Source organism: Vulpes lagopus, chromosome X (genome assembly GCF_018345385.1).
Source record: "Vulpes lagopus strain Blue_001 chromosome X, ASM1834538v1, whole genome shotgun sequence".
NCBI classification, from domain to species: domain Eukaryota; kingdom Metazoa; phylum Chordata; class Mammalia; order Carnivora; family Canidae; genus Vulpes; species Vulpes lagopus.
Genome location: NC_054848.1, coordinates 67,209,548 through 67,235,888, shown reverse-complemented (window position 1 = coordinate 67,235,888; position 26,341 = coordinate 67,209,548). Strand labels below are relative to the sequence as shown.

Genomic DNA, 26,341 nt, shown 5'->3' with positions numbered 1-26,341 from the left:
CACAATGGTCCAAAGACCTTTCAGATGCAGCAAAAGTGGTCCTAAGAGGAAGGCTATAGCAATACAGGTGTATCTCAAGAAGCAAGAAGTCTCAAAAACACAACTTACACCTAAAGAAGCTAGGAAAAAAATGAAGCTAAAGCCAACAGAAGGAGGGAAATCATAAAGATTATAGCAGAAATAAATGATACAGAAAAAAAAGTAGGATAGATCAATGAAACTAGAACCTGGCTCTTTGAATTAATAAAATTTATTAATCCATAGCCAGACTTGTCAAAAAAAGAGAGAAAGGACACAAATAAATAAAATCATAAATGAGAGTAAAGATCACAACCAACATCACAGAAATAAAAGATAGAAACAAAAACAAGCAAAAATAAAAACCAATAGAACAGATAAATGAAACAAGGAGTTGGTTCTCTGAAAAAATCATTAAAATGAAAACGTATAATTAGGCTTTCCAAAAAAGAGAAATGACTGAAATAAATAAAATCAAAGTTAAAAAGAAGAAATATCAAGAAATACCACAGAAATACAAACAGTTGTAAGAAAATATTATGAAAAACTATACGTCAACAAATCAGAGAACCTGGAAGAAACAGATATATTCTTAGAAACAAACATATAGATGGCTTTTAAATGCTGACAAATGTTCCCTCATCCCTACACTCTGAAGAGTTTTGATCAGGAATGGATGCCATATTTCGTCAAATGCTTTCTCTGCATCTATTGAGAGGATCATATGCTTCTTGTTTTTTCTCTTGTTGATGTGATCTATCACATTGATTGCTTTACGAGTGTTGAACCAACCTTGCATCCCGCAGATAAATCCCACTTGGTCATGGTGAATAATTTTCTTAATGTGCTGTTGGATCCTATTGGCTAGTATCTTGTTGAGAATTTTTGCATCCATGTTCATCAGGGATATTGGTCCATAATTCTCCTTTTTGGTGGCATCTTTGTCTGGTTTTGGAATTAAGGTGATGCTGGCCTCATACAAGTATTCCATCCCTTTTTATCTTTCTGAGCAGCTTTAGTAAAATAGGTATTATTTCTTCTTTAAAAGTTTAATAGAATTCCCCTGGGAAGCTATCTGGCCCTGGACTTTTGTGTCTTGGGAGGTTTTTGATTACTGCTTCAGTTTCCTCACTGGTTATTGGCCTGTTCAGATTTTCTATTTCTTCCTGTTCCAGTTTTGGTAATTTGTGTTTTTCCAGAAATGCATCCATTTCTTCTAGATTGCCTAATTTATTGGTGTATAGCTGCTCATAATACATTTTAAAATGGTTTGTATTTCCTTGGCAATAATATTGATCTCTGCTCTTTCATTCACGATTATATGGAAAGCCCACAACAAATATCAATCTCAATGGGGAGAAACTGAGAGCCTTTCCCCTAAGATCAGGAAAACAACAGGGATGCCCACTCTCACCACTGCTACTCAAATAGCACTAGAAGTCTTAGCCTCAGCAATCAGACAACAACAACAAAAAAGGAATTCAAATTGACAAAGAAGAAGTCAAACTCTCCCTCTTCGAGGATGACATGATACTCTATGTTGAAAACCCAAAAGACTCCATCCCAAGATTGCTAGAACTCATACAGCAATTCGGCAATGGGACAGGTTGCAAAATCAATGCCCAGAAATCAGTCGTATTTCTATACACTAACAATGAGCCTGAAGAAAGAGAAATTAAGGATTCAATCCCATTTACAATTGCACCCAAAAGCATAAGATACGTAGGAATAAACCTAACCAGAGAGATAAAGGATCTATACCCTAAAAACTACAGAACACTTCTGAAAGAAATTGAGGAAGACACAAATAGATGGAAAAATATTCCATGCTCATGGATTGGAAAAATTAATATTGAGAAAATGTCTATGCTGCCGAGGGCAATGTACATATTCAATGCAATCCCTATCAAAATACTACGGACTTTCTTCAAAGAGTTGGAACAGATCATCTTAAGATTTGTGTGGTATCAGAAAGGACCCCAAATAGCCAGGGGAATATTGAAAAAAGAAAACTAGAGCCGGGGACATCACAATGCCGGATTTCAAGCTGTACTACAAAGCTGTGATCATCAAGACAGTGTGGTACTGGCACAATATCAGACACCTAGATTAATGGAACAAAATAGAGAACTCAGAAATGGGCCTTCAACTCTAGGGTCAACTAATATTCGACAAAGCAGGAAAGACTATCCACTGGAAAAAGAACAGTCTCTTCAATCAATGGTGCTGAGAAAATTGGACAGCCACGTGAAGAAGAATGAAACTAGACCATACTCTTACACCATATACAAAGATAAACTCAAAATGAATGAACGATCTAAATGGGAGAGAAGAATCCATCAAAATTCTAGAGGAAAACATAGGCAATTCCTTTTTTGACCTTGGCCACAGCAGCTTCTTGCAAGATACATCTATGAAGGCAAGAGAAACAAAGGCAAAAATGAACTATTGTGACTTCATCAAGATCAAAAGCTTCTGCACAGCAAAGGAAACAGTCAATAGAAGTAAAAGACAACCTGCAGAATGGGAGAAGATATTTGCAAATGACGTATCAGATAAAGGGCTAGTTTCCAAGATCTATAAAGAACTTATTAAACTCAACACCCAAGAAACAAACAATCCAATCATGAAATGGGCAAAAGACATGAACAGAAATCTCACAGAGGAAGACATAGATATGGCCAACAAGCACATGAGAAAATGCTCTGCATCACTTGCCATCAGGGAAATACAAATGAAAAGCACAATGAGATTCCTCCTCACACCAGTGAGAATGGAGAAAATTAAAAGACAGGAGATAACAAATGTTGCAGAGGATGCGGAGAAAGGGGAACCCTCTTGCACTGTTGGTGGGATGTCAACTGGTACAGCCACTCTGGAAAACTGTGTGGAGGTTCCTCAAAGAGTTAAAAATAGAACTACCCTCCCACCCAGCAATTGCACTGCTGGGGATTTACCCCACAGATACAGATGCAGTGAAACACTGGGACACCTGGACCCCAAAGTTTATAGCAGCAATGTCCACCATAGCCAAATTGTGGAAGGAGCCTCCGTGTCTATCGAAAGATGAATGGATAAAGAAGATGTGGTTTATGTATACAATGGAATATTACTCAGCCATTAGAAATGACAAATACCCACCATTTGCTTCAATGTGGATGGAGCTGGAGGGTATTATGCTGAGTGAAGTAAGTCAATTGGAGAAGCACAATCATTATATGGTTTCACTCATACAGGGAATATAAAAAAAAATAGTGAAAGGGATTATAGGGGAAAGGGAAGAGAATGAGTGGGAAAAATCAGAGAGGTTGACAAAACATGAAAGACTCCTAACTCTGAGAAACCAACAATGGTTAGTGGAAGGTGAGGTGGGCAGTGGATTGGGTGATGGGCACTAGACAGGATATGCAGTGGGTGTTATAGTATATGTTGGCAAGTTGAATTCCAATAAAAAATAAACATTTAAAAAATAGAAAAAATAAACAATTAAACTACCAAAATGAAACAGGAAGTGTTAGAAAATTTGAACAGACTGATAACCAGCAAAGAGATTGTGTCAGTAATCTAAAAACTCCCATGAAATAAAACTCCAGGGCCAGATGGACTCAAAGCTGAATAATTCTACCAAACATTTAAAGAAGACTTAATATCTATTCCTCACAAGCTGTTCCAAAAACTAGAAAAGGAAAGAAAACTTCAAAATTCAGTCTACATGGCTGGCATCACCTTGATTTCAAAACCAAAAAAAGACCCCACTAAAAAGGAGCAGTGCAGGTCAATAACCTGGATGTATATGTATGCAAAAATTCTCAGCAGAATACTAGCAAATCGAATTCAACAGTTCATTAAAAGAATCATTCATCATGACCAAGTAGGATTTATTCCTGGGCTGCAAGGGCAATTCAATATTTGCAAATCAATCAACATGATACTACACTACATTAATGAAAGAAAGGATAAAAACCAAATGATCCTCTCAATAGTTGCAGAAAAAGCATTTGAAAACATACAATATTCACTCTTGATGAAAACCCGCAAACAAGGAGGGATAGAAGGAATATATACAACACCATAAAGGCCATATACAAAAGATTCACAGCTAATATCCTTAATGGGGAAATATTAGTTTCTCCTCTACTGTCAGGAAAGACAGGCATGTTCACTCTTACCATTGTTATTTAACCATATACTGGAAATTCTAGCTTCAGCAGTCAGACAACAAAAACAAAAAAAAATAAGGCATCCCAATTAGCAAGGAAGTATTCAAAGGTTTTCTTTCTTTCTTTCTTTCTTTCTTTCTTTCTTTCTTTCTTTCTTTCTTTCAGAAAGAGAACAAGCAGGAGGGAATTAGGGAGAGGGAGAAAGAAACCCAAGTAAACTCCTTGCTGAGTGTGATCTAACATGGTGCTTGATCTCACTACCCTGAGATCATGGCCTAAGCTGAAATCAAGAGTTGGACACTTAACTGACTGAGTCCCCCCATACTTCCCTCAAACTTTCATTATTTACAGACAACATGATACTCTACCAGGAAATTGCTATAACTGAAACATGAATTCAGCAAAGCCACTGAATAGAAGATCAGTGTACAGAAATATGTTGCATTTCTATACACCTATAATAAATCAGTAGGAAGAGAGAGATCAAGGAATCCATCCCATGTATAATTGCACCAAAACACATAAGATACTTCGGAATAAACCCAACCAAAGAGGTAAAGAATCTGTACTCTAAAAACTATAGAACATTTATGAAATAAATTGGAAATGACACAGAGAAATGGAAAAACATTCCATGCTCATGGATTGGAAGAATAAATATTAAAATGTCTATACTACTCAAAGCAATCTACACATTTAATGTAATACCTATCAGAATACCACCAGCATTTTTCACAGAGCTATAAGAAACAATCCTAAAATTTGTATGGAACAACAAAAAACCTCAAACAGCTTAAGCAATCTTGAAAAAGAGAAACAAAGCTGGAGGCAGCACAAGTTATTTTACAAAGCTGTAGTTATCAAGACAGTATGGTATTAGCACAAAAGCAAACACACAGATCAATAGATCAGAATACAGAACCTAGAAACAGACCCACAATTCTATAGTCAACTAATCTTTAACAAACCAGGAAAGAATATCCAATGGAAAAGACAGCCTCTTCAACAGATTGTGTTGGGAAAACTGGACAGCTACATACAGAAGAATGAAATTGTATCACTTTCTTACACAAGAGGCAAAAATAAATTTAATATGAACGGAAGAATTAAATCTGATAGAGGAATCTATCAAAATCCCAGAGGAGAACATAGGCAGCAACCTGTTCAACATGGGCTGTAGCAACATCTTATTAGACACATTGTAGAAATCAATGGAAACAAAAGCAAATTGAACTATTGGGAGTACATCAAAATAAATAGCTTTTAGACAGCTAAGGAAACAATCAAGAAAGCTAAAAGGCTAACTAAGGAATCAGAGAAAATGATTGAAAATGACATATTTGATAAAGGGTTAGTATCCAAAATATATAAAGAACTTATAAAATTCAATGCCTAAAAATTGAACAATCCAATATAAATGGGCAGAAGCCACAAATATACTTTTTTCCAAAGAAGACATCCAGATGGCCAACAGATACATAAAAAGATGCACCACTCATCAGCAATGAAACACAAGTCAAAACCACAATGAGGTATCACCTCATACTTGTTAGAATGGCTAAAATCAACAACACAAGAAACAACAGGTGTTCATGAGGATGTGGAGAAAGGGGAACCCCCTTGTACCATTGGAGGGAATGCAAACCGGTGCAAACTGGTGCATGGCATGCAGAGTCCTCAAAAAGTTAAAAACAGAATTACTGCATGACCCAGTAATTGTACTACTAGGTATTTACCCAGAGGATACAAAATACTGATTTGAAGGGGCACATACACCACAGCAACACTGTCAACAATAGCCAAATTATAGAAAGAGCCCAAGTGCCCATCGACAGATGAATGGATAGAGAAGATTTACAAATATACAATGGAGTATTACTCAGTCATCAAAAAGAATGAAATCTTGGGATCCCTGGGTGGCTCAGCGGTTTAGTGCCTGCCTTTGGCCCATAATCCTGGAGTCCCATGATCAAGTCCTACATCAGGCTCCCTGCATGGAGCCTGCTTCTCCCTCTGCCTGTGTCTCTGCCTCTCTCTCTCTGTCTTTTGTGAATAAATAAATAAAATCTTTTAAAAAAGAATGAAATCAGGGGAATGGGTGACGGGCACTGAGGTGGACACTTGACGGGATGAGCACTGGGTGTTTTTCTGTATGTTGGTAAATTAAACACCAATAAAAGTTAATTAAAAAAAAATAAATAAAAAATAAAAAATAAAAAATAAAAAAAAAAAGAATGAAATCGTTTCATTTGCAGTGATATGTATGGAGCTACAGTGTATTATGCTAAGTGAAATAAATCAGAGAAAATAAATACCATATGATTTCACTCATATGTGAAATTTAAGATATAAAACAGATGAACATAAGGGAAAGGGGGAAAAAAGAGAGGCAAGCACTCCATAAAAGAGACTCTTAAGTGTAGAAAACAAACTGAGGGCTGCTGGTGAGGAGGTGGAGGAAGTAGGAGAGTGAGCTAAATGGATGATCAATATTAAGGAGAGTACTTGTGATGAGCATTGGATATTTCATGTAAGTGAAGAATCACTAATTTCTACTCCCGAACTAGTATCACACTATCAACTATGAATTTAAATAAAAATTGTAATATAAAACATATCTTATACTCTAGTACTTTATGCTTTTTGAATTTTCTCCAAATTCTCTATGATCACTCTTTTATATTACCTACCATGCTTAAAACCTGAAGTTCCCTGTACTAATGTTCCCATCATTAAGACAAAGCCTATTTTTCAAATTGGAGCTTCCCCAAATAATCCATTGTTAAGAATTACTGTAATAGACTGATTGACTTTTCCTGCAGTAATAAATCACAACAAATTTGTTTTCCTTTGAAGTTTCTAAATCAAAACGTATTTTAAAACGTTCTTTTTAAAACTATTTTATTAAAATTCAATTTGTCAACATACAGTATAACACCCAGTGGTCATCTCATCTAGTGCCCACTTTATTTTTTTTAAATTAATTTTTATTGGTGTTCAATTTACCAACATACAGAAAAACACCCAGTGCTCATCCCGTCAAGTGTCCGCCTCAGGGCCCGTCACCCATTCCCCTCCAACACCCGCCCTCCTCCCCTTCCACCACCCCTAGTTCGTTTCCCAGAGTTAGGAGTCTTTATGTTCTGTCTCCCTTCCTGGTATTTCCCAACATTTCTTTTCCCTTCCTTTATATTCCCTTTCACTATTATTTATATTCCCCAAATGAATGAGAACATACACTGTTTGTCCTTCTCCAATTGACTTATTTCACTGGATAAAAAAGCAGGACCCATCTATTTGCTGTCTACTAGAGACTCATTTTAGACAGAAGGACACCTACAACCTGAAAATAAAAGGTTGGAGAACCATTTACCATTCAAATGGTCCTCAAAAGAAAGCAGGGGTAGCCATCCTTATATCAGATAAATTAAAATTTACCCCGAAGACTATAGTGAGAGATGAAGAGGGACACTATCTCATACTCAAAGGATCTATCCAACAAGAGGACTTAACAATCCTCAATATATATGCCCTGAATGTGGGAGCTGCCAAATATTTAAACCAATTAATAACCAAACTGAAGAAATACTTTGATAATAATACACTTATACTTGGTGACTTCAATCTAGCTCTTTCTATACTAGATAGGTCTTCTAAGCACAACATATCCAAAGAAATGAGAGCTTTAGTGCCCACTTTAGAGACCATCACCCAGCTATACCATCCCCCCATGCTCTTCCCCTTCTGCAACCCTTTTTTCCCAGAGTTAGGAGTCTCTCATGGTTTACCTTCTTCTAATTTTTCTGCACTCAGTTTCCCTTCTTTTATTATTTAAAGAATTGTTCTTTTTACCTATTTTATCTTTAAGAATACATTCCTGTAGGCTGTTTAAATACAAAACAATGTTAGTTCTAAAATTTCCATTTATGTATTTATTTTGGACATTGCAGTGAATTGTGGTTCTTTGTTTTTAGTTGACAAAAGAATCTTTGTCAATAACGAAGAAAGAACTAGAATTACAATATGTCCTACAATATATTAATCCATAGGACTTTCAGCATTATATATATATGTAATGAAATGGCATACTACATAATCAGTATCCAGTAAATATTTATTGACTACCAACTATGTGTCAGAAATATCTACTAAAGTTGATATAATTTATCTATCCTTTATATATTTATCATACCAACTTTATATATGAGACTTTTTATGCTAATGAATATAAACAGGAAAATTAGACAATTATCACATTGCTGGATAAGTATAAGGAGCTTTCCAGTATCTCATAATAAAGCAGCTAAAATACCTAGTCTTTTGAATTCAAACAGGTCATTTCACTAGCTCTTATAGATAACATGTGTGCCAATAACAAAGACGTTGTTTTTAAGAGGTAGAAAAAGAAAAGCTAATGATAATCTCCAATATAAATATGTTGGTGTTTGCAATATATTGCAAGAAGGGGGGGTAAACTGCACATGCCTTGTTTTTAATCTTAAGAAACAAGGATTTTATAATTGTTGCTTTGTCACTGATATGATCTTTGATTTCTTTTGCAAGGAAAGAGTAGGAAATCTAGTGATGGCCTAATATTTCCTGAAAAAAAAAAGACTAGTTTTCATAATAAATCAAAGATTCTGTTCACTATTATCAAATTGAAATATACTCCATTGCTTTGCAATATGAGTAGAGTTATGAACTCACCATTTGGGGAAATTTCCTGTCTAATTACATTGTGTTCCTACCCATTAGGAAGTCACAAAAATCTATTGACTTGTGTATTGATGAAACCATATGTTTTCTTGCTTTAATTTCTTCACCATGAAGTATTTTTCCATGGAAGAATGTCATCTTTGAAGTTTAAAGTAATGTATTTGATTATATACTATCTTTTAGAACTTAGCCAAATTGCTGATCCTCTTTGGGCTTTGGTTTCTTCAACTACCAAAAAGATAATGATACCTGTTCTACTTACGTTACAGGGTTTTTTGATAATTAAAGGAAATAAATAGGTGTGAAGCTGCTTTGTGAGCTTAATTACTAAACAAATTTGAGCTTCCAAGGAAGTTCCTCACAGTAGTTTTTCTCTCTTTTGCCAAGCCTTGGATCCACTAAGAGTCCAATACATGAATTAGAAAGCAAAGGAATGCAATAACAATTGATCATCATATACTATTAAGTATGTATTAATTGAAATCTCCAAGAAATTGTCCAAACATTCTTACTACCATAAATATCAATAATACATGTGTTTTGTGAAATGTCACTGATTTCTGGGCATTGGTTTTGTATCCTGCCACACTGCCGAATTGCTGTATGAGTTCTAGCAATCTTGGGGTAGAGTCTTTTGGGTTTTCTTTGTACAGTATTATGTCGTCTGGAAGAGGGAGAGTTTGACTTCTTCTTTGCCAATTTGAATGCCTTTTATTTCTTTTTGTTGTCTGATTGCTGCGGCTAGAATTTCTAGCACTATGTTGAATAGCAGGGGTGAGAGTGGACATCCCTTTCGTGTTCCTGATCTTAGGGGAAAGGCTTCCAGGCTTTCTCCATTGAGAATATTTGCTGTCGGCTTTTCATAGTTGGATTTTAAGATGCTGAGGAATGTTCCCTAACCCTACACTCTGAAAAGTTGGGATCAGGAATGGATGCTGTATTTTGTCAAATGCTTTCTCTGTATCTATTGAGAGGATCATATCGTTCTTGTTTTTTCTCTTGCTGATGTGATCTATCAAGTTGATTGTCTTATGAGTGTTGAACCAATCTTGTATCCTGGGGATAAATCCCACTTGGTTATGGTGAATAATCTTCTTAATGTTTTGTTGGATTCTATTGCCTTGTATCTTGGTGAAAATTAACAAGACAGGAAACAACAAATGTTGGAGAGGATGTGGAGAAAGGGGAACCTTCTTGCACTGTTGGTGGGAATGTTAACTGGTGCAGCCACTCTGGAAAACTGTGTGGAGGTTCCTCAAAGAGTTAAAAATAGAGCTATCCTATGACCCAGCAATTTCACTACTGGGGATTTACCCCAAAGATACAGATGCAGTGAAAAACTGCAACACCTACAACACAATGCTTATAGCAGCAATGTGAACAATAGCCAAACCGTTGAAGGAGCCTCAGTGTCCATCAAAAGATGAATGGATAACGATGATGTGTATTTGTATACAATGAATATTACTCAGCCGTTAGAAATGACAAATACCCACCATTTGCTTCAACATGGATGGAACTGGAGGGTATTATGCAGAGTGAAGTAAGTCAATTTGAGAAACATAATCATTATAAGGTTTCACTCATATGGGGAATATAAAAACATAGTGAAAGGGATTATAGGGTAAAGGAGAGATAATGAGTGGGAAAAATCAGAGAGGGTGACAAAACATGAAAGACTCCTAACTCTGGGAAATGAGCAAGTGTTAGTACAAGGGGAGGTGGGCAGGGAATGGGGTGACTGGGTGATGGGCACTGAGAGGGGCACTTGACAAGATGAGCACTGGATGTTATGCTATATGTTGGCAAATCAAACTCCAATAAAAAATATACAAAAAAATGAAGGAAAGATGAGACTTAGCCATAATGCATTTCTTTGTAAAATTTTTTGTGGCTCCTGGAGTCCATTAGCATTAAATGGAAAAAGATCTGAGACCTACAAACATTACTAAATCTTTAGTGACCACAATGATTTGTGGCTATAGCATTTACTGACATTGAAAAACATGATGTACAGAATAGCTGTCGTACTCAGTCTGTCCACTCTTTAAATTCTTTGTTTGAAGATAAAATTGTTCTTTAATAGAAGATACCATTTTGTGTGATCATACTAATGTATAATGCATGCTTCAGTAATATGGTCTCTGGCATTTAAACTTCACTATTTAGTATTTGCAATAACATTCAAAGATCATTATCAGGAATAAAGCAACAAGTCTAAAACCCTTGTTTCCTAAAATTAAACACAAAGTGCATGCCCTTTCCTTCTCCCACTACAGTTAGTGTATTGAAAGCAATACTAAAATATTTGAATTAGAAGTTTTTATTAGATCCTATTTTCCTCCTTTTTAAAAGCAATTTCTTTGTTCTTGCACACATCTCCTGTCAATAAAATGAAAAATGATATAGATTTAGAAGGATCGTGGTCTCAGTATAGCATCTCTCATATTATTATTCCAGTATCATCTGTTACAAAGTAAGACCAATTCCCACATCTAATTACAAGGAGGATTTCAGAATCATTAAACAAAATACATTTCCATTAGTGCTGCTGTAAGAGAATAGAGAAAGAAATGAAGATTAGTTTATGTTGCACCTCTGGTTTTCAAGCTTTGAAGATTTAGACCTCGGTATTCAGACACCATAAATTTGTGGAAGGTCAACAAGATGACAGACATGTAAAAATGCTTCATTATAAACAGTTTAACTGTGCTACTTGCATTTTGTCATTAGTTTTTGTTCCATTGCATTTATTTCTTATAGTAAAAATAGCAAGAAACTGAAATGTTCCTTCCCTATTACTTGGGAGGTACCTAGAGGTATTTTCTTGTGCTTTACAAAGACATGTTCCACATACTTCAAAGTAAATTTAGTATAACAAAGCTTACATATGAAAATGGATTACTTGCAAGTAGGTAATTTTGATTCAATGAGACAAAGTTTTTCTGCTATTAAAACTCAGTGCCAGTTTTTAGAATGCAAGAAAGGTTATAGACTAGATAAATCAAGTAAAGTAGATCATAGACTATGCCTAAATGTCTGAAATACAAACTAAGAGGTATATATAGTTTCATTCAATGAATGTGTGCCATGCCCATTAACTTTAATGCTTCTGGGGAAAACTATACCCTTAAAGTATTGCTGAATGACTGAAATACACAATCAATAGCATTTTATTTAGATACAGCTTTTCTAATGGAAAGTCAGTTTAGATAGATCAAAGAGACTTTTAATTTTGGCTATTTATAGTATTTTAAGCCATATAGTTCAAAGAGATGAGAGCTTTTCTAAACTGAAGGAAGAGATATATATAATTGATCTGGTCCTATATGCAAAGGAGAGAGAAGTCTTCTCAGTTTTAACTCTTTCAAGAATAATAAGCCCAATTATTCTTCTATCATATATTATATTAATTATTTTACCCTTTTATTGTGAAGACAGGGGGCTTTAGACCAGGGCTATTATTTTCCATGTGCTTTTGAGATGTATTACATAGCAAATCAGTATTATCTAATATTTATTAGGAAGATGTTAGTTCTACACTAGAATTGTAGAAAAGAAACAGAGGGTCGACAATCAAAGCATATCTGAATTACTAGTTTTCTAAAATTTATTTAAAAGCAGTCTCACTCCTAACTCTGGGAAATGAACTAGGGGGGGGGGTGGAAGGGGAGGTGGGTGGGGGGTGGGGGTGACTGTGTGAAGGGCACTGAGGGGGGCACTTGATGGGATGAACACTGGGTGTTATTCTATATGTTGGCAAATTGAACAACAATAAAAATAAATTTATATAAAAAACAAAAAATAAATAAATAAAAGCAGTCTCAGAACTAAATGGCCACTTTTACATATGTATGTATATGTACATATGTACATACATATGTATGTATTTACTTCTCTTGCTCCCTTCTGAATTTAGAGTTCCAGAATAGCCAGTTACCCTATACCCAAATATAGAATTACAATAGCTGATATCGACCTTAAATGTCATCTAGTTCCACTTTCTGTTTTTATATATCAAAAAACAGAGGGTCAGGGATCCCTGGGTGGCGCAGCGGTTTGGCGCCTGCCTTTGGCCCAGGGCGTGATCCTGGAGACCCGGGATCGAATCCCATGTCGCGCTCCCGGTGCATGGAGCCTGCTTCTCCCTCTGCCTATGTCTCTGCCTCTCTCTCATCTCTCTCTGTGTGACTATCATAAATAAATAAAAATTAAAAAAAAAAAAACCCAGAGGGTCAGGTACAGGAAGATAATTGCTTCTTGGCAGACATTGTTCTAGAAGTCAGGTTTCCTAACCAACTAACATCCAGTAATCATTTGGCTTCCTCTCCAACCTTGCACCTTAATTTCAAATGCATTCTCTTATTTTTCCTTATTTCTAAACCATCCTGATGGTTTTTATTTCTCACTTGAAGGCAGGTTTCAGCCTTATCAATGTAATCCAATTACCCACAATCCACACAAATACTTTATAAAATTAAGCATTTTTATAAGTAACTATAACAGATATTGATAACATACAAAATGGAAGATAACCAGAAATAGTCAGGAAGATTTTGCCTAGGAAGGACATGTCTCTCTTCCTTTTCTCTTTTCTCTCTATTTCTCTGACTCACACACTTCCAGAAACATTATTGCAGTATATGAAATACTATTAATATATTCAGTAATTAATTCCTAAAGTATACACAGCTCAGAAATTCAGTAAAAAGAGGTTAGTGAAAAAGAAAAGGAGAGGATAGAGTTGGAAACATCATTAAGAAACAAAGAAGCTAGGCACAAGTGTTAGTTAGACTTCAGACCATTCCACAGGTAGACTGAAAATATCAATTGAGCTCCCTGAGTGTTTCACTTACTGTGATTTTGTCAGTAGAACTTCCAGATAATGGTGATAATTATGAGTTTTCTGAAAATAAAAAAAAGTGTAAATCGATACTCCTTTCAAGGAAGTCTTTTATGGAACACAAAACCCACAAGAACTTACAGAAAGAAAGTTCAACCACCAATATGCCAAAGTATGCACATCTCTCTCCATAGAAAGTCTAGAGACCCAGAAATCAGGGGATGACTTGTGTTTTATAAATAACTCCTAGGGGCACCTGGGTGGCTCAGTCAGTTAGGCATATGACTCTTTGTTTCAGCTCAGGTCACAGTCTCAGGGTCATGAGATCAAGCCCCATGTTGGGCTCTGCACTCAGTGCAGAGTCTGCTTGAGATTCTTTCTCTCTTCTTCTCCCTCTGTCCCTCCCTCTCACTCTCTTTCTCAAATAAACAAATAAAATCTTTTTAAAAAATCAATTATCTTCACTATTTCCAGAGATAATATCAAAAAGTTCATAATTTTCGATCAAAGTAAGATGTAATTTTAAATTGGACCACCTTATTAAGAGTTCAACTTTTGCAAACTCCTTGAGACTTTTCCAAAATTTAGTGACACCAAAAATCTTATTTTCCAATTTTATACCATTATTCCTGGTTAGCTAGCTATGCGATTTTTTGCCCTTCATTGACTATAAATTATCAGCTAACATGGAATGAAACTATTTTATGAAAATAGAAGATTTTATTAAGCTAATATGGAATGGAAGATTTTTATTAAATTTTCTGATGTAGAGACAATTAAATTTGTAAATACACAGAAAAGTCAGGGTATAACCATAGCATAGAAAATCCTAGACATACTAGACTGAAAGCATAAGTCTTGTTTTTATTATCACTATTTTTCTCCTATTGTTAAACTGTGTAACTTTAAGGAAGGCACTAGAATTGTTTGTGCCTTTGTTTTCTATGATAATAGGAAGAGTATTGGCTTCTTACTTGCCTCACAGTAGCAATACTAGGGCATGAGGAGGTCAATAATTATATTTTGGCAATATGTATTTTAAAATAATTTAAATGCTGATATGTACATATCATTTTTATATTAGTAGAGAATAAAACCTTCCATGTTTATAAATGATATGCTAGTGTGGTTATGGCACTAAAACAACATTTTCTCCTGTTTGTTGGAAAGAAAATGGTTAAGAAAATATTTTGTTCATGGGATAAATGCATAAAAATAAAACATGCCTTAACAACCCCAAAACATTCCTGGGAAACCTGAACAGCACTCCCAAAGATAAAAAAGTCTTTTTTTGATCCTGTCATCTTTAACACTAAAATAACAGCCTAGACGTTTTGCTTTTTTAGAATAAAAGACTTACTTTTTTTGCCTTTTGAAGCACTTGAAAATTTAAAAGAGAAAAAACTCAAAAATGCTGACCACATAATAGTTGACTATTCATGGTGGGTGTAGAACATGAAAGGTTACAATATGGATGGATCTGTGCCTACGCATTTGTTTTCAACTTAAGCAGCATTTTCCTGCTTCTGCTAATTTAGCAATCATACAGCTGACAGATTTCTCAGTTTTCTAAATATTGCATGGGCTTTTGTTCTAACATGTCAGTGCAAAAGTATCAATTCTGCCCCAGTATCATTCATGATGCTTATTTGACTTGACAGCATTCCATTAAACCAATGAATTTTTTTCCTTCTTGATGGTTTCTTAAATATTCCTCTGAGTGATTTATTTGTGGTTTTTTAAACTGATTATGAAACATTAACATTTATAAGAAAACTCCATGGCAAATAAAGTCAGAAAAAAGGATACAAAACAATAAAAATTTATATCCTCCATTGTCTTGATTCCTCAAAAGTCACCCTAATTGAGCTTCCTCCCCACAAAACAAAAGGTCTACACTCAAAATATTTATTTATTTATTTATTTTTTAAATTTTATTTATTTATGATAGTCATACAGAGAGAAAGAGAGAGGTAGAGACACAGGCAGAGGGAGAAGCAGGCTCCATGTGCCAGGAGCCTGATGTGGGATTCGATCCCAGGTCTCCAGGATCGCGCCCTGGGCCAAAGGCAGGCGCCAAACCGCTGCGCCACCCAGGGATCCCTACACTCAAAATATTTAAACTTCTAAGGAAATACCACTGAAATATGTAGTATTGCTTGGTGTCTCTCTTGGGGAAGCAAAAATACATACATTAAAAAATCATGTATGTTAACTTCAGAGCTTACACAAGGAAAACATTTTGTTCCTTTCTTAATCCTTTATGAAATCAGGTATGATCTCCAGAACAATGCACTGATGCTTCATTGATTATGTTCCAGCAGTATAAAGCAGTCTAAAGCCAGAAAGTCTGAAAAGAAGAGCATTTGTGTTCTATTTTTAGATTAAGGTATATGTTTTTCAGAGAAGATGCTGTCCCATAAAAATATAAATCCTGAGCATCTGGAAAAGAACTTTTGCTTTGTGGCAACAAATTATTTAGATGTAAATAAGTCCTACAGGATTGTAAAGGTTTCTTTGCAAATTTCTGCAAGCGATTTAAGATAAATATTAGGATCTTATTAGGATCTAGGATCTCTCCTAGAGGAAGAACTTGTAGCTATTCATGACTGAAATCTGAATCAGATTGTCAAGCCTCTCTAGCTGGGTCATGAATAGAAGCCTGGTTTGGTAATGCATTAGGTAAAGTAGACGTGGACTCAATTTGCATATGAGAATAATTCTTGTGAAATAACTTTCATTTTCTCGGCAAGAAAGAGAAGTCAAGCATCTTCAAGAAAGTTGAGGAATACCCTTCCTTAGAAAATGTTATGGCTTCAAAAAAGAAGTAAAATGTGAAACAGGAAGAGTTAAGTATTTGGGCCCCCAAACCTCCTCTTTTCTCTTAGTTTTACACAATCTCTATCCATTAGGCTTTGCTCAGGGAACTCCTTCCTTTCCCCAGCACCAACACTCACAATTTCATTCACACTAATATGTAAACAATTGATAAATGTGAAAATTACAATACCCTAGGGAAATTATTTAAGATTTTGTGCTTTGCATTAGACAGGTACTAAGAAAATTGGCAATGCCAGAAACGTTGTGAATTCCCAGAGACCATGGAATCTATCTGGAACTATTACTTGCAGATAAACAAGCTCTGGTGAAGTGTGTTCTATTACTTGATTAATTAAATCTGATTTGCTAAAGGAAAAGTGTTCTTTGAGAATCCATGCCCAATCAATTTCCCTCAGTAAGTCAGAAATCAAAGCTCTCACACATGAGTGAAATATTTTCTACAGAGTGCCTACATTAAGTTTCTATATTGCATTTCTACACAAAGAACTAGTGGCTTTAATTGAGATTTCTAGAAAGTTTCTCCAATTCTATTCTTTTATTCCTGGAGAGCTACTGATTTTCACTGTGTGTACTCAGGTGTTTGTTTTCATTTTTTGTCCACTGTGTGTTTTGCGGCTTATTGTCAATAAAATTTAAGAAAAAATATATTTTGATAATTACTTATGGTTAAGTATTATCCTTTCATCACTAACATAATATAAATGTTTATATACAGATAAAGAATATATGTATGCATGTATAACACATAAATATAAATATATGTGCATGCCCTCTGGTTTCCATCTGTGTCCCCGTGTGTGTGTGTGCACCTCATCTCAGTTGGTCCTCCTGAGACCTCCTGAGCACCAATACTAGTGCCCCATGTGGTCTCATTTCCACTCCAACAAAATGAAAGAAACTATCTTGAACCAGGAGAAACTCATAAAACTGCAAGCACAAGTGTGTATTAGTGGGAAAGGAACTGCTTGCCAAAAGAAGAGGGGTGGTTCATAGAACAACTACAACATATGATAAAAAACAAACAAACAAACAAATAAAAACTTCAGTCCTTCTTAAAGAAGTTAGAGGTAAAGAACATCTCTAGGTATTGAAGAAGTGAATATGTTCACAAACCAAGAAACAGCGATCCACTTTAACAGCCCTAAAGTTCACGCATCCTAGTCAGTGAACACTTTCACTATTACAGGCCATGCTGAGACAAAGCAGCTGAGCGAAATGCTACCCAGTATCTTAAACCAACATGATAAAGGCAGTCCGAGTAGTTTAAGAAGACTGGATGAAGCTCTGCCCAAATACTGTGCAGATGGAAAAGCACCACTTGCTATCAGAGAGGAGGAAGGTGATTAAGTTGGAGATCTTGTGGAGAATTTTGATGAAACTTCCAAGAATTAAGTAAACTGAATTGAGTCAACTTCGGAACAAGATAAAACTTTAAGAAGTTACTGGGAACTGCTATTTTATGACTGCTTTTTTAAAATTTTGTTCATGGATCTGATAAAATCTAGATCTTTAATATTTTTAAGCACAAGCCCCTTGGACACTACAGCTCTTTTCAGTTTTTTGCTTATACATAAATCATTCTTTGCAGCTAATTAAGCTGAAAAAGCCTGGGAATAAAGTTTGAAACAAGATTAATAAAGTTCTTTGCCTCACAAAAAACAAAGTTTAGTTTTGGGTGTGATAATTCCCTTGAAAGGGCTCTTATTTAACTATTTTAGCGCTTAAGATTGAGGCTTTTGTCTCTCCATATTGTAAGCCAGGAGAGAAAGGAAAAGTCCTATGAGAGTAATAATTCCCTTGAGGACATACCTGAATCGATGAACAATGTATTTTAAGACCATTCGGACACTGGCAAACTTCCCAATATGTAATTTCTTCTTATCTTGTGCTCATGTTCATGCTATTTCAGCAGGAAAGCCTTGTGCAACCCTCCCCCTACCTGGAGTCAAATAGTCATGTGTTTATCTCTGGTAGTAATAGTCTTTGCACTCTTCTTGAACTAACCTTTTGTCCCTTAAACAATCTGACCTCCAGCTGTGAACAACAAGCAAGGGTTGGAATGCTAGGCTAATTCTAGAAAGATCATACAAAAGCATTGGTTTTGATGATGATACTGCTATAACAATCCTTTTGTGATATGATTTATTTCTCTGTTGCATATTGATAACTATAAAATTTTAAAAAGTCAAAGGTCAGTTCCTCTGTCTAAATCAACTAAACTAGCATATATATCACTTCTTAAATTCTCTTTCTCTTTAAGTCACAATCTTTGCTCTTCTCAACATTTTAGGGGGCACTGAGTTTCTGCTATACAGCAGTATCAGCTTTTCTGTAAAAAGGGGAATTATAAAGTTGGAATATCATGAAATTTGCAGAAAAAAGATAGAGTACAGAGTATTCAGGAAATATGTCTGAAAAACTCTGATGAAACCTTTGACAAAGAAGGAAAGAATATCCAATGGGGGGAAAAAGGATGTCTTTTCAACAAATGGTGTTGGGAAAACTGGACAGCAACATGCAAAAGAAAGAGACTGAACCCTTTTCTTATGTAATACACAAAAATAAATTCAAAATGGATTAAAGACCTAAATGTAACACCTGAAATCCTAGAAATCCTAGAAGAGAACACAGGCAGCAAATTCTTTGACATTGGTCATAGCAACTACTTTCTAGATATGTCTAGAAACAAAAGTGAAACAAGACTAAAAAATAAAGTATTGGGAAAAAAAATAAAGTATTGGGAGTACATCACCATAAAAAGCTTCTGTACAGTGAAAGAAACAATCAACAAAACTAAAAGACAACATAGGGAATGGGAGAAGATATTTGCAAATTACGTATCTGATAAAGGGTTAGTATCCAAAATCTATAAATAACTTAGAAAATTCAAAATACAAATAAACCAACTAAGAAATGGGCAGGAAACGTAGACACATTTTTACAAAGAAAATATCCAAATGTAATAAACACATGTAAAGATTTTCATCTGGTATTCCTTTCTCTGATTGACTTATTTTCCTTAGCATAATAGCATATGATTTCACTCATATGTGGAATTTAAGAAACAAAATGGATGAAATTTCATAAGGGGGAAAAGAGAAAGAGAGGGAAACAAATCATGAGACTCAACTATAAGGAACAAACTGAGGGTTCATGGAGGAATGTGGGTGGGGGATTGGATATATGGGTGATTGGTATTAAAGAGGACACTTGTTATGATGAGCCCTAGGTTTTACATGTAAATGATGAACCACTGAATTCTACTCCTGAAAAAATATTGAACTGTATGTCAAGTAACTAGAACTTATAAATTAAAAAGATAAAAATAAAGAAAAGATGTTCATCATCACTTATCATCAAGGAAATGCAAATCAAATCCCTGTCACATGATTAAAATCAGCAATCAGGAACACAAGAAACAAGATGTGTGTTGACAAGGATGTGGAGTAAGGGGAACACTCTGGCACCTTTGGTGGGAATGTGAACTGGTGCAGTCACTTTGGATAACAGTATGGAGTTTCCTCAAAAAGTTAAAAATAGAACTACCCTATGATCCAGCAATGGCATTACTGGGTATTTATCCAAAGAATACAGGAGCACTAATTCAAAGGCATACATGCACCCCTATATTTATAGCAGGATTATTTACACTAGCCAAGATATGGAAGCAGCCTGAGTGTCCACTGATTGATGAATGGATAAAGATGTGAGATATATATAAAATGCAATATTATTCAGCTGTAAAAAAGCATAAACTGTTGACATTTGCAACAACAGGAATGGAGCTGTACAATATGATGCTAAGCAAAGTAAGTCAGTCAGAGAAAAATACCACATTATTTCACTCATATGTGAATTTAAGAAACAAAACAAATGAGCAAAGGGGAAAAAAGAGAGAGGCAAACCGAGAAACACTCTTAATTATAAAGAACTAATGGTTATCAGAGGGGAGAGAAATGGAATATGGGTTAAATAAGCAATGGTATTTAGGGAGTACACTTGTCAAAATAAGCACCAGGTTATGTATAGAATTGTTGAATCACTATATTGCACACCTGAAACTAATATACCACTGTATGTTAACTGGAATTAAAATAAAAATTTACAAAGCTGAAAGAAAAGAAAACATTATGTCAGGTCAAAGAAGCCAGACCTAAGAGGTCACATACTATATGATTCTACTTATAAGAAATAACTAAAATAGGCAAATTCATGCAGTAAATGAATTATTAGATTAATGTTTGCCAGGGGTGGGGGAGTTAAGGGAGAATTGGGGAGTGACAACTAATGGTTACAGGTTTTTTTTTTAAGGTAATGAAAAATTTCTGGAATTATATAATGGTGATAGTTACACAAATCTATGAATATAATAATACCACTGAGTTGTACACTTTAAAAGAGTAAATTTTGTTACATGTGAATTGTACTTTAATAAAACTCTCATAAAAATTCACTTTGTGACAACATGGATGGACTCTGATGGCATTATGCTATGTGAAATAAGTCAGATAGAGAAAGACAAATACTGTGTTATTTCATGTTATATGGAATCTTTTTTTAAAAGGTTTTATTTATTCATGAGAGACAGAGAGAAAGAGAGAGAGAGAGAGAGAGAGAGAGAGAGAGGCAGAGACACAGGCAGAGGGAGAAGCAGGCTCCATGCAGGGAGCCTGATGCAGGACTTGATCCTGGGACTCCAGGATCATGCCCTAGGCCAAAGGCAGGCGCTAAACCACTGAGCCAGCCAGGGATCCCCACATTATGTGGAATCTAAAAACCAAAACAAAACAACTAAGCTTATATATACAGAAAACAGACTGGGGTTTGCCAGAGGCAGGGTTTAAGTGATGGACAAAATCAATGAAGACGTGAAAAAGGTACAAACTTTCAATTATAAATAAATAAGTCATGATGATGTAATGTGCAACATGGTACTTATAGCTGATAACAATATATTGAAAGTTGTGAACTGAGTAAATTTTAAATGTTCTCATCACAAGAAAAAAATGTTTGTAACTATGTATGAAGACAGGTGTTAACTAGATTTCTTGTGGTGATCTCACAACATATACAAATGTCAAATCATTATGCTATACAGCTGAAGCTAATATAATGTTATATGTCAATTATATTTTGACAAAGAAATGTTATATAATTGTTTTCTAGTTCCAATGTGCATAAGAATATTTGCAGTTGATACACTAACATTAATCTGAGTCACAAAATAATAGAATCTTTCTGAATGATTAATTTCAAAGATTTGTGTATAATAAAAGCTGATTTTTAAAGACAAAAAAACCTTCACTTTGGAAGCTCAAAACCTTTTTCACTTTCTAATAAAGACACAAATATTTATTGAACTTGAGTTCAATTCATGCAAAAGGTCATTGCATACACTGATAATATTCATACTGCAGAAATAATGACACTAAGTATCATAAAATAATAGAAAATTGCAGTTTAGAAAAAAATAGTGATTATTCCCATGTCCCTTACACTAATATGTTCACTAAATGTAAAGATTCATTAAATGTGGAAGAATATTTCATGTGCCCAGCTCTAAAACTTTATGCAGATTAAACTGCCCTTTATGAAAACTTCCAAACTCATTCTATGAGGTCAGCACTACCTTGACCCAAATCCAGAAAAAGACCCCATCAAAAAGAATTGCAAACCAAAATCCCTGATGAACATAATTGTCAAAATATTCACCAAATTGCTAACCAATGGGATCCAGCAGTACATTAAAAGGATTTTCACCACAACCAAGTGGGATTCATTCCTGTTATGCAAAATGGGTTCAACATGAGGGGGGTACTTGACGGGATGAGCACTGGGTGTTATTCTGTATGTTGGCAAATTGAACACCAATAAAAAATAAATTTATTATAAAAAAATTCACAAATCAATCAACGTGATGGATCACATTAATGAAAAAAAAAGAGAACCATATGATGCTGTCAACTGAAGCAGAAAAAAGCATTTAATAAAATACAGTATCCTTTACTCTTCAAAGTGTTGAGATAGAGGAAAGATACCTCAATATCATAAAAGCCGTCTATGAAAAGTCCACAGCAAATACCATTCTTAATGGGGAAAACGTGAGAGTTTTTCCCCTAAGGTTAGGAATGCAACAAGGATTCTGACTCTCAACACTGTTGTTTTTTTTTTTTTTTTTTTTTTTAATTTTTATTTATTTATGATAGTCACAGAGAGAGAGAGAGAGAGAGAGAGGCAGAGACACAGGCAGAGGGAGAAGCAGGCTCCATGCACTGGGAGCCCGATGTGGGATTCGATCCCGGGTCTCCAGGATCGCGCCCTGGGCCAAAGGCAGGTGCCAAACCGCTGCGCCACCCAGGGATCCCCCAACACTGTTGTTTAAAATAGTAATAGAAGTACTAGCCTCAGTAATTAGAAAACAAAAAGAAATAAAAGGCATTCAAATTAGCAAAGAAGTCAAACTCTCACTCTTCACAGATGACAACATATTTCACATGCAAATCCAAAAGACTCCAATCCAAAATTGCTAGCACTCATACAGCAATTCAACAATGTGGCATGATACAAAATTGATGTACAGAAATCAGTGGCATTTCTGTACACTAACAATGAGACTGAAGAAAGAGAAATTAAGGAATCAATCCCATTTACAATTATACTAAAAAAAAGAGAGAAGATAACTAGGAATAAACCTAATCAAAGAGATAAAGGACCTGTACTCTAAAAACTACAGTTTTTTTCTGCTTATGAAGAAATTGAGGAAGACACAAAGAGATGGAAAAACATTTAATGCTCATGGATTGGATGAATAAATAGTTTGAAAGTATCTATGCTACCCACAGAGCAATCTATACATTCAATGCAATCTCTATCAAAATACCGTAGATATTTGTCGCAGAGTAGGAGGAAATAATCTTAATATTTGTATGGAACTAGAAAAGTCCCTGAAGAGCCAGAGGAATGTTGAACAAAAGAAAACCAAAGCTGGGTGCATCACAATGCCTGACTTCAAGCTGTATTGCAAAGCTGTGATCATCAAGACAGCATGGTACTGGCACAAAAACAGACACATAGGTCAATAGAACAGAGAACCAGAAATTGACCCTCACTTTTTTAAAATTGCAATTGACATATCTAGTATCCAAGATTGGTAAATAACTTATCAAACTCAACACCCAAAAAACAAACAGTCCAATCAAGAAATGGGCAGAAGACATGAAAAGACATTTCTCCAAAGAAGGCATACAAAGGGCCAACAAACACATGAAAAAATGCTCAACATCACTCAGCATCAGGGAAATACAAATCAAAGCCACAATGTGACACTATGTTACACCAGTTAAAATGACTAAAACTAACAAGACAGGAAGCAACAAATGTTGGTGAGGATGCAGAGAAAGGGGAGCCCTCTTCCACTTTTGTTGGGAATTCAAGATGCTACAGCCACTCTGGAAAACAGTATGGAGGTTCTTCAAGAAGTTAAAAATAGAGATACTCTATGACCCAGCAATTGCATTACTGGATATTTACCACCAAAATACAGATGCAATGAAACATAAGGGCACCTGCACCCCAATGTTCATAGCAGTAATGTCCACAATAGCCAAACTGGAAAGAGCTGAGATGTCCTTCAATAGATAAAGAAGATGTGGTACATATATACAATGGAATGTTAATTGTCTTTCTCTCAAATCCTAAGATTTGTATGGAATATATATATATATATATATAACAACCCATTTCCAATAATACATATAATATATATACACATATAATACATATTATATATAATACATATTATATATATGTACGTATATATATATATATATATATATATATATATATAAAATGGAGTGATAGTCATTAAGAATAGCAAGTGGCATGATGAGTACTGGGTGTTACAAGCAACTGATTAATTATTGAACTCTACACCTGAAACTAAGAGAATAGTTTGTGAAAAAGAGATAATGATTAGGCTTATATATTCCATATAAATCTATCATCTATCTATCTATCTATCTATCTATCTATCTATCTATCTATCTATCATCTATCTATCTATCATCTATCTATCTATCATCTATCTATCTTCTATCACTCAGCTATCAGAAAGCATGAATATCTACCATTTACGTTGACATGAATGGAACTGGAGGGTATTATGCTAAGTGAAATAAGTCAATTGGAGGAAAACAATTGTCGTATGGTTTCACTCATATGTGGAATACAAAAAATAGTGTAAGGGACCATAAAGGAAGGCAGGGAAACTGAATGAGGAAAAATCAGAGAGGGAGACAAACCCTGAGAGACTCTTAACTCTAGAAAGCAAACTGAGGGTTGCTGAAGGGGAGGTGGGTGGGAGGAAAGGGTACCTAGTTGATGAGCATTAAAGAGGGCATGTGATATGATAAGCACTGGGTGTTAAATAGAACTGACTTCTTAAACTAATAATGTTGGCAACTAATTATATGTTGGCAAATTGAATTTAAATTAAAAAATAAACTACCCTTTATAATGGAAATAAAAATATAAAATAACAATACATGATTACTATTATTTTAATTTTTTACATACACATATACTCTTAAGAGTCAGATATGTCCTGTAAATCAGCTTTTGAAATCTGGCATGGTAGTAAGCTAAGAAAATCACTATTGATTTTTTTTCAAGTTCCAATTCATTTACAAATGACCTTTTTAAAAATAAAATATACCAATATTCAGCTATTGTAAACCCCATTTATGAAAACAATCTCCCAAGTAACATATATATGACAACCCATTTCCAATAATATCCCCAAAGGTTTCAAGAAAAGGAATTAAAATTCTATTTTTCTTGGTCTATTTTAAGAGCTATTGCTTAGATTTTTGTTTTATGTTGTTGCCCATTTGTCTTTAATCTGTAAGGAAAACCTGTGTTTCCTAGAAGATACTGCAAATCAATTTGCAAATATGTGGAAGAGAATAGTATGGTGGGTTATATCCAGCATAACTTCCTAAAGATCAAGACTTGTCAGATGAATCCTATCTCCTTCTGTGACAGAATGACAGCCTGAGGATAGAGGGGAAGCAATAGATGTAATTTATTTTGACTTTATCAAGATTTTGTGACCAGTCTAAACAATTGGCTCATCAATAATGTGTGAAAACCCAGGCAGGTCACATGGCTAGTGAGAGTACCCAGAAGGCAGGAGAGGAGCACTCAAAGAGTGGTCACTCATGAATTAGTATCAGTTTTGGGCAATGATACAAAATATCTCCTAGATCCCAAGGGTGGTCCAACATTTTTATCAGTGTCCTGAACACAAACATAGGACATTTTGATCAGGTGACACTAGAATAAAACTTCTGACAATGGGTTCAGAATCTGAAGTGACATTGCTAAATGGAAGACACAATAAATACATGGTATGGAATTTCAGAGCACTGGATTCAGGAGAGTACCTATAACATAAAAACAATACAGATAATGGAACCAGAAAGATGATCAAGTATCATGGAAATTAAGATTAGAATTCTAAAACAATAATTATTATCTCAAACTCCTTCATTGTCACTTAGGCACAAAAATAGAAGAGGGCTTGTTCAAATCACAGAACAAAACTGTAGCAGAAATACATATTCAGAATTAATGTACAAAAACACAAAAATGCTTAAAGAGCATAACATGTAAGAATCAAGACAGTAGGTCCAACACTGGCTAGATTCTTCCTCAGAGGTGGAATTCTGCCCTTTGATCTAATTAATGGTCTAGTTGGGGGCAG

At 35.0% G+C, this 26,341-nt stretch overlaps 1 protein-coding gene and 1 pseudogene across 1 annotated transcript in view; one reads left to right on the top strand and one right to left on the bottom strand.

The window, feature by feature from the left end:
• The window catches only part of DACH2 (dachshund family transcription factor 2), a 688,250-nt gene that overhangs the window by 213,740 nt on the left and 448,169 nt on the right, over positions 1-26,341 (bottom strand). The window lies entirely within an intron of this gene.
• Positions 17,467-17,970, top strand: LOC121483594 (annotated as a pseudogene).